Consider the following 8530-nt stretch of genomic DNA (forward strand, 5'->3'; position numbering starts at 1 on the left):
CACCGTAGGAGTAAAACTAGTAAAAACTCTCTAGCACCGCAGCTAGAGAGTACCCTCACCGCTTGCCACAATGAGAAAAAGCTCGTGTGCAGACATGAAGACATAGTGCAGCCAAAAATAAAGAAATAAACAGATAAATGAAAATCGGGAGATTTCCTTAAGAAGTCTAGATTTCTGGCTTCTCTGGAAAATTCAGAAGCTCTAGTAACTCTGGGTCAGAATTCCTGCTGGCAGGAATTACTGACTAGCTGCTGACCCTCTAGACAGATGGGCTAGGCCCCCCTTACTTCGCCTTTACGTCTGCCGGGGGCTCTGCCAAGAGTTATTACCAACCTTGGTCCCTGTAGGCATTTGAGTTTGATACTCTCTGTGTTGTTCCTTTGCTTCTGACTGCCAGCTACATATTCCAGGCTGTTTTTCTCACTGGGCATTTGGCACCTCGGCCAGCCTGCTTCTCAGCATCTCCAGGTGATTGCTTCACACCCAACCCAGGCTGTATCTGACATGGCTCATCTGCCTGTTGTGGCAAGCACTGCTGGTTTTGTTTTTGCCCAACAAACATTTCCTCCCCGCCTTTGTTCTTCTGAAGGAAAAGGCAGTATGTTCAGCCTTGGAGGATGAATCACAGTTGGTCTAGGTTATCTGTGGAAATTCCAATTCATTTCCAAAACCGCCTGGGTTTTGTCATGGACATGTGACCCAGTTCTGGTCAATGACATCTAAGGAGTAGCTCTACTGGGAGTTTCTGGCAAAATGTTTTCTCCCTCATAAAAGAAGAATTCCTTCCTTTTGGAAAACTGCCATGTGAAGATGTGATACTTTGAGTTGTGGCAGCCATTTTGTGACCATGAGGCAAGACCTAATTCTCTCACTGAGAATAACAGAAGACAGGAAGATCCAGGGACCCTCATGATATCACTGAGCTGCTGCTAGTTTTCTTTACTGTGAGTGTATTTTGCAAGCCACAAATGCACTTATGTTGCAAGATGTGTTGGTATTTTAAAAACAATTAATTGAAGTTGAACACATTTCTAAACCATATATCTCTCTCACCAGGTGGATAGTAAGCTCCAAAAAGGCAGGATTGCATCTGTTTGTTCTCTAGTGTATATATGTATGTATATAGCTGCTGCTGCTGCTAAGTCACTTCAGTCGTGTCCGACTCTCTGTGACCCCATAGACGGCAGCCCACCAGGCTCTCACATCCCTGGGATTCTCCAGGCAAGAGCACTGGAGTGGGTTGCCATTTCCTTCTCCAATGCATGAAAGGGAAAAGTGAAGTCGCTCAGTCGTTCAGTCGTGTCAGATTCTTAGCGACCCCATGGACTGCAGCCTACCAGGCTCCTCTGCCCATGGGATTTTCCAGGCAAGAGTACTGGAGTGGGGTGCCATTGCCTTCTCTGGGCACATAGTTAGCACTCTATAAAATAATTATTGAATGGACAAATAAATGCATTTCAGACATTTCAAACTGTGAAATAGTTTCATTACTATTCAAAGTATGAAGAAGGCAGAAACACCCAATTTATATGCTCTGGTCCAAGTAAATAATATATTTAAACAAAAATCAGGTAGTAATTTCAGAGTAGTAAAGGTGAGATGAATATATTTGACCTCATTTTACAGGTGAGAGTTCTGGAGCTTAGAGGGGAGAAATCCCTTGCCTATATTCCCAGGGATAGTCGCAGATGGGAAATAGTGCAGTGTGGGTGGTTTGAGTCAAAAATCCATACTCTGTGGCCTCTGGTCCATGTGCTAAGCTCTATCACCTGCCATCCTCAAGGGAGGGTGTAACGTCTGCAGCAAGCAAGGTAACGCTGACAGGTTTTGTGTTGCAAAATACAACAGATGACAGAACTACCCAGCAGAATTCGGTTCTCTTGAGCCCTGATTCATAGATGCTATTTTGGTGTCATGTATGAGCAGAGCCACCAAAACTGGCCTCATGGAACCTGACAGTTTGAAGGAAACCTTGGTATCCATCCCTTTTAGCTCCCTGCTTATGAACCCATGTGGCGGCAGTGAGAGCATGGACCTTGGAGACCAGCAGGCCTGATTTCTAGCTCCAGCTCTGCCCCTCACAAGCTGTATGACCTTGGGTGTACAAAGTCAGCCTTTTGAGGCTCGGCTTCATCCCCTACAAAAGGCAGTGTGTGTATAGTGAGATAGCACATGGGAAATACTCTCTTTGCACGGTACCCAGCACATACGAGGCACTCTACAAACTGCCTGTTCCTCCTGTTCCCCTGTTCCCCTCTTCTGTCTCAGTGCTGAGGTCAACTGTAAGTCAAGCTTTATGCTTATAGAAGTTATTTCATTTTTTTTTTTTTTGGTATGAGGCCAATGTGAAAGGGATGTGGAAAATTTTATTGAAGATTTCATAACCCTTATTTCTGGGTTCTGAGCCAGAGAAGTAAACCTTAGTTCCTCTCATTGTGAAAGAGAACTAGTAGCAACTGCTACCAAATGCACAGTCAGGCTGAGAGATGTTATAGCTTAAGTGCTGCAGAATATTTTCTTATCTGCAGATGAATGACATTTAAATAGAAACTCATGTTCAGTTATTTCATTACCTGAAATATGCCCCCAAACAACATGCCTCAGTAATTACTGTACACTTTTCTTAAATACCGTGTTTACTGATTATCTTATAACCGGATGATACACATACGTTAATTTTATATTTATGGATAAGTGCTCTTTCCTGACAACTTGAACATCTAAATTAGGCAGCGCAAAATCAGATAATTGCAGAGAAACATTTGTCGTCTGGCATATGAGATCTCCAGGTAAATAGCATAATTATGTGCTGTCTGTTTGGAATCAATTGAAGGTGGGCGTCTGGATGTTGATCAGTTACCCTTCCATCATCTCACTTCTAAAAGTGAATTTCCAAGTTACTTTAAAGAAAATCTTCTAGCTTTGACAACTCTCATCAAATGTCCATGCCCTTGCTGTCATGACTTGATGTTCTTGGAGACTGTGGGTACAGATAAGCATGTTTAAGTAAAGTAGCTACTGGAAAAAAAAAATCTGGCAGGGTTTTGCATCTCTCTCCTTCTGATAACAGATCTGGCCAATGAGATCGGCATATGGCTCAGGTCTGGCTGATCATTGAACTCTATACCTCAGGCATCAGTAATTGGCTCAGTGAGTGATCATGTGACCTTAGGAGAGCCAATGGGCACTCTTCCCTGGAACTGATGCTGAAGGAAAGACAGTCTTGTTTTTGGCTGGAAATATAAAGGAGTATGTAAGTTGTAGGTGCTGGCAGCTGTCATTTTTTCCTGTCCTGTAGAGAAGACCCATACTGTAGTGGAAGATAATGAAGTCAAGGAGAGAAAAGGGAGGTGAGAAGTTGATGAAGGAAGGGGAGAGAGAGAGAGAGAGCGAAATGCCTGGCAGCGTCAAGGCCCAGCCCCATTACTTTCCTCCGGTATACAGGTAGACTGGGTTCTGAACAAAAGCACTTTAGCTTAACAGTCAGAAAAGGTCAGGATTCTTTGAGGCAGGCCCTTCTGTGTGATTATAATAACAAAAGCAATGAAAACCAAGTCAAAGAAACAATTCCAATGTAGAGTCAAAATTGACTTTCCCCTGCAATAGGTACAAGAATCTCCGTGGGTTAAGCAGGGAGGACGTGTTTCCAGGATAGATTCTTTGCTCCTGGGAAGAACTGGAAAGACTTTATTTCCTAAATCTAACTCCTTTTGAGGTGAAAAAAGTGTGTGGGGGTTTTTTTTTAAAGTAAAATTCTTAAGGATTGGATGAGATGGAAATAGCTCTGGTGGTAGGGATGGGGTTGGGGTCCCTGGATGAGAGAGGGCATGGGATTTGAGGGCGGTTCTGTGGGTGGTGACGTCGGTGACCCTCTCAGGATGCCTGTGCGAGGGTGGAAACTGCCAGCAGTGGTGCAAGCCTTTGTGGCTGGACCAGTGGTCAGTGAGAGGGGATTTCTGGCCGTGGCTACTTTGAGCCTAATTAGGCATCAACAGCCAGAGATTGCGGAAAAGTGGGTTCAACAGGTGTCACAAAACAGAAAAATTGGCACTGATTCTAGGACCCCATCCATCTCAGGTCCACGTCTCTCTTCCATTCTCCAGGCATCAAGAAACCTGGAGGATTTCACAGAGAGGAGGGACAGCAAAACCCAACCGAGACTTCATTTGTCACTACCTCGGCAGATGGCACTCAGAGTCTGATCTGATTTGATTTGGAAGAAATAAATTTTTTGTGACCGGTTTGCCCCCGAGGGTTGCAAAGCCTTTTCGAACCTGATTTTGACATTATTTCCTGTCTGCTGAGCATCCTGATAACCCGCTGGCCAGGAGAGTTAGAAAGGGCATCCCTGCTTTGCTCTTTCAGCAGAAGTGCTAGGGAGGGTGGAGGGATGTGTTAAGGAGATTCATCGGAGGGAACTCGTGAACCTTGGAACCAGCATTTATTGGAAGACAGGAGGAAAGGAATGGATTCAGTGAAAGGATGGAATCCTTTGAAGGGGTTTTGAAGCTGGGGTCTAGGACCCCAAGCACCAAGTCTACTTCCTGGCTGAGTGGCCTGGGGCAAATTATACCACCTCTCTGAGCCTCTGCTTTCTTTTGTGCAGAAAAGGTATAATAAAATCCACTGTGGTGGATCAGGTTCCCAGGAAACAGACTGAGGTGGAGATTTGTCTGGAGGTTTAGAGGGGAGAGTTCTAGGGCTCAACACTTGTTGGAAGGTAAAGGAGCAGGATTTGGCAGTAGGAAGAGCAGAACTGGTAGGGCTGCAAAAGAGACCTCAGCCAATTACCATATCATTGTGCCTGAGCAGGACCCTGTGGGGCCTTTCTGGTGCAGAGCCCTCCCCCATATCCTCTACTTTATCTCTTCTCTGAAGTACTGGATAATAGTATCCGATGTTTATTTCCTGAGGGATCTTTCTGACCCACCGATTGAAACCAAGTCTCCTGTGTCTCCTGCATTGGCGGGTGGATTCTTTATTACCACTGAGCCACCTGGGAAGCCCCTACATATGTTAAAGCCACTAGCAAATGGAATAAATTAACTACTTGATGGTCATGTAGCCCCCAGACCTGCTGGTGCCAGAAAAGTGAAAATGGAAGTCACTCAGTCATGTCCAACTCTTTGTGATCCCATGGAATAGTCCATGGAGTTCTCCAGGCCAGAATACTGGCATGGGTAGCTGTTCCTTTCTCTAGGGGATCATCCCAACCCAGGGATTGAACCCACATCTCTGGCATTGCAGGCAGATTCTTTACCAGCTGAGCGACCAGGGAAGCCCTAAGGAATCCTTAGGACTGCTGGTACCTAAGGATTGCTAATGTTGATGCCCGTGACACTGCCCTGTTTCCTCCCCGTCAGCCAATCAGAGAATTGTGCATGAGTTGATTGCATACCCGGATGCCCCTCCTTCAATTGGTCTTAAAAAATGCTTTGCTGAAAAACCTTTTGGGGAGTTCAGGTTTTTTGAGCACAACCCACCCATTCCTTGGGCTTCCCTGGTGACTCTGTCTGTAAAGAATCTTCCTGCAATGCAGGAGATATGGGTTCAATCCCTGGGTTGGAAAGATCCCCTGGAGAAGGGAACGGCAACCTATTCAATTCTCCAATATCCTTGCCTGGTGAATCCCCATGGACAGAGGAGCCTGGTGGGCTATAGTCCCTGTGGTTGCAATCAGTCGGACACAACTGACTGACTAACACTATTCTGACACACACATGTCACATATCAGCCTCTCAATGAACGGTCTTTGACAATATTGTCATAGTTGTTATAATTCTTCTGATATCAAGAACATTTGAGGAGAAGCTAATGGATAAAAAGAGACGAGTAAGTTCCCAGAAGCCTTGAGGTCTGGGAAATTCAGGGGAAAGGCTTATCCTCCAGGAGTTCAGTGGCCTTTGCAGAGCCTCTAAGCGCGGAGGAGCTGACTGTAGACGTGCGTCCTGAAAAAGCCTCCAAGTCTGCAAACAAAGCAACGTCTTGCCTTTGAAGGTGGAAAGCCGGAACAAGCAGAGGTCTGAACAAAGCTGTTTTGCATATGAACCAGCACTGGTTTATGGTTCTCTGGAGCCAAGAACATACAGGCAACCAACCAGCTTGTGCTGTTTTGCTTTCCTTGTGGCAATTAGATTCTGCCTCCTCACTAGGCGGGTGCTGCCTGAGACTTGATTATTTTCAGGAACAAGGGCCTGTGCTGAACCCTTTGAACGTGTACATGACATCGAGACCCCTGCTCAGGCTTTGTCCATTTCTGGAAGAAGCGCTGGGTCAGCAGGAGAGGCTGCTGGAGCCTCAGGTACTGCAGGGAAGTCTACTAAAGCCACCAGGGGTTTGTTCCCAAAGTGACCGCCTTTCCCCCTTCTCTTGGGAACTCCGAGGATCCTGGTTGAGAAGACCGGCTTGTCATCGTGGAGATGTGAAGGTTGACACTGAGCTCCATGAGGACATATCTTATGGGTTTGGTTTGTCCTTGTTTCCCTTATGGGGCTTGGTACCTAGGAGGAGCTTGGTGAATATTTATTGGATGAATGAACAAGCAAACGAATGAATGAATGATTCTCCAGAAGATACTGGAAGATCCAACCTCACCCTCCAGATCTTTGTGTCCCAGGAAAGTGAGTGTGTTGCCATGGAGATGCGACTGTCCATGGACCATCTTCAGGTGCTCCCCTCCCCTGAACCCTGGGCCCCTTGGGGGTTGTGTGTGTTCTCTGGTCTCCCAGGTATGAGATTCGATAGTGATGGAGAGGCAGAGGCTTCACACATGCCAGGCCCTTGCCTGGTCACCTTCTTCTTCCTCACTCCCCCTTCTTCACTTTGATGAGTACTGATCATCCCTGGGATTTTTTTATTTTTTACAATGCCGCAGTTAGGGTGATTGCTTGAAAGTGCTCATCAGATCACATGTAGTCTCAGTTTCCCCATTAGTTGCTCCCCACTGTCCTCGGGGTAAACTCTGAAGCTCCATCAACGCTCTCCCAGGCTTTGTTTCCCCTTCAACATCATCTCAGGCTGTGGTCTCCCTGGACCATGTGTGATAGATGCTGGCTCAGGGAACACTTGGGACAGTAGCTCAGATCACAGGTACCTCCTGGGAGCTGCAAGAGCCAGACCACAGATGTTGCCACCAGACCTATTGGAGCAGATGCTGCAGGGGCCCTGCATGCATCCCTCGGCCTCAGCTGGGGTTTCAGCTCCTCTGCATCCTGACGGTTTTCTCTGGCTCCCTGGGGTGCACTCTGTCCACCCTCTGGGGCATCCTTGGCCTGTGCCTCATGTAGGCAAATGTGCTAGAGAGTTTTAACACCCCAGGAGCAATCCTAAACAGGTGAAGGATGGCAGTTGTATATTCATAATCAAAGGATGAGAAGTTAACTGAGCATAATATAGACATGGCTCAGCCCACCTATGTGGCATGTGAGGAGCAAAGCTTCAAGAACCCCAGAGGTTCTGAGGATGGTCTTGCATGGCTCCCAGGCCCCCAGGCGACTGACATTGCTTGGAGCCTCTTTACCAAGAGCACTGGGAGGTCAGTTCCGAATCAGAGGCAGGAAGGAGTGGAGATGAATGTCGGGGTGTGAGCCTGGCTCTGTTGTGTGATCTGGGGCAAGTTACTTCTTTCACCTCGGTTTTCTTCTCTAGGGGAACTATTAATTTGTTTAGATGATTAACTATCTGAACAGGGACACAGGGAGCGTGAAGGGGACACTGTTCGATTATGCCGGAAGTGGGCCGTGAGGTCCCCTTACTCATTGCTAAGGGAGGCGATACCAACAGTGCTAGAGGGGATCCACGGTAAGACGTACGCTCCTATTTCATTCCTTGCAATACTCCTATGAGACTGTTGCTGTCATTACCCTAGTTGACAGATGAGTAAACTTGGCACTGAGGGAGGCTCAGTGAAGGACTCAAGGTCTAGAACTTGCTCCCATCCCTGTTTGTGTTCAGTGCTCTTGACGGTGATGCTATGAAGACGGGGGAGGGCCTTCCTGCTGGCGCTGCTAGGTTTCCAAGTTCTGTGCGGCATGTCCCTGAGTGCCGGCTGCCTGCCGGTCTCTCCCCCAGGTTGTCCCATGAGGTCCAGGCACTGACCTTATCCTCACCTGCAGATCTTACCTTGAACCAGTGCCCTCTCCTGCTTCAGATTCTGAAATGATCTCTCAGTGGTTTTGGTAAAGAGGCCCCAGCAAAGCTCTGTGTGATGCCATTCGGTCACCTACGAGCCCTCCAGGACCATTCTCAGAACCCTTAGGAATCTGGACGTTCCATTTCTCACAAACCGCTGGCTTGCGGACAGGCTGAGTTGTGCCTACACTATGCTCAGTCATTTGTGTGCATGTTAGTAGCTCGGTTGTGTCCAACTCTTTGTGACCGCATGGACTATAGCCCACCAGGTTCCTCTGTCCATGGGATTCTCCAGGCAAGAATACTGAAGTGGGTTGCCATTCCCTTCATCCAGGGGATCTTCCTGACCCAGGGATCGAACCTGCATCTCTTATGTCTCCTGCATTGGCAGGCGAGTTCA

Source organism: Bison bison, unplaced genomic scaffold (assembly GCF_000754665.1).
Source record: "Bison bison bison isolate TAMUID 2011002044 unplaced genomic scaffold, Bison_UMD1.0 scf7180017864144, whole genome shotgun sequence".
NCBI lineage: Eukaryota > Metazoa > Chordata > Mammalia > Artiodactyla > Bovidae > Bison > Bison bison.